At 47.1% G+C, this 1,742-nt stretch overlaps 1 pseudogene; it reads right to left on the bottom strand.

The window, feature by feature from the left end:
• Positions 1-3: 3 nt before the first annotated feature.
• LOC142436020 (inositol oxygenase pseudogene) lies at positions 4-515 on the bottom strand (annotated as a pseudogene).
• Between the last annotated feature and the right edge of the window lie 1,227 nt (positions 516-1,742).

Genomic DNA, 1,742 nt, shown 5'->3' with positions numbered 1-1,742 from the left:
AAGCTCAGAGGTGTATAGAGGATCCCTGAGGCCTGGATTGTCCTGGAAAGTTGAGTCGCAGAAGACCACAGAGGCCTGGGGCCAGCAGCCCACAGGATAGGTGTTTCTAACTACGGCCCACTGGGGCTCCTTGACCAGGGGCAGCAACTTCCCCAGATTATGCAGCATCCCCACCAGGTACAACCAGTCCTTGTGGGGATGTGCCCTCCGGATGCCCTCCACAGTCTGGAAGGCATGGAAGGAGGTAGGGACGTCCACATCCGGATCCGACTCATCCACCAGCTGGTCCAGCAGGTCTATGGCCTCCAGGACTGTCATCTCCTTGGAGGAGCAGATTCCGAAGTGGGCATGCTTCCCTCTGATGAAGTCCACCACCTGGTGTGTGTGCATGAGTCTATAGCTGGCAAAGACGAGGTCCAGGAGCTGGCCACAAGTGTAGTTTCAGAAGATGGCCTTCCCCTTGCCCATTCTGGGCTCCATCTTCAGCTGGCCAACCATTGTGGGTTCCGGGAACTCTTCAAGAGTATGGAGCCAGAGAGAAACAGTGTATCCCACAACAGACCTAGCCAGTCTTATGTAATCATCCAAGACTGCAATACTTAATGGGAGTAGTAAGCCCCATCTTTCTCCCCTCTAAAAAACATTGGTATCACTTTTACACTGAATGGACATTTCCATTTTGCTTCATGGGCAGTATCATGTACCTTGGGAAACACTGCCGTATGTCTCTAGGGGAGCCGACTGTTATCTCTCTGAATCGCAGAAGCTGGTGGTTTTGAAGCCTCCAGCTCATGATAAATGGAGGAATAAGTTCACACTGGAGCACAGCTCCAACACTGACATCCTTACATGCCTGCCACACTACAGATAACCTCGACGCCAGCAAGTTGATACACATAATGAAGAATTACACAAAGAGAAGATGTAAGACACACCAAGTCCCTGAATAGGTATTGAGGTGTTAAAGAGATTGAGGGTAAACAGGACACCCTAATCTGGTTACTCTGTTTATATTGAGTAGAGCAACTATATCCATATGTTCATAATGCAAAATAGAGTGACCTCAATTCACAATGGCCTCAAGGAGAGCCAAGTTTAAGGACCCAGGCCTTCAACTTCTTGGCCCCTCCAAACTTAGCTTCTCAAGACCATTTAGAGCAGTGGTTCTCAATCTTCTTAATACCATGACCATTTAATACAGTTCCCCCAACCATACAATTATTTCCATTGCTACTTTATAACTATAATTTTACTACTGTTATGAATCAGGCGACCCCTGTGAATGTGTCGTTTTACCCCCAAAGGGGTGGCAATCCACAGGGTGAGACCCACTAATGTAGACAGTTTTCATGTTACTGCATATTTCAGCTCACAGTTGCAGAGGCTGACAAGGCTCAGATTCCTGTCCTGACTCTTATCCTAAATCAAGTATATCCAGTGGCTGATGAATGCAAGATGGGAGGTAAGATGGCAGACTTCTTTCTCAAGCAAATTGAGACCGACAACTTCCAGAAACACAATTACAGGATTTTGTCTCAAGTCCCCAAACCTTCAGGTCAGATGAAGTGTCCAGGTCCAGAACAAAGCTAAAGACCATTCAGAGAATCCTTTTAAATGATAAGACCACACCCACAAGGAAGCTATCTTCCTCCTCATTGGCTGCTCACAGTAGGTCTCATCATGAAAGAGATGGCATTCTATGAACTCTTATCAACCAGGCGGATTCCATCATCATGAACCAA

The sequence above is a fragment of the Tenrec ecaudatus genome, unplaced genomic scaffold (genome assembly GCF_050624435.1).
Source record: "Tenrec ecaudatus isolate mTenEca1 unplaced genomic scaffold, mTenEca1.hap1 Scaffold_1258, whole genome shotgun sequence".
NCBI lineage: Eukaryota > Metazoa > Chordata > Mammalia > Afrosoricida > Tenrecidae > Tenrec > Tenrec ecaudatus.
The sequence above is the reverse complement of the archived record's forward strand: the minus strand, read 5'-3'. Positions and strand labels throughout refer to the sequence as shown.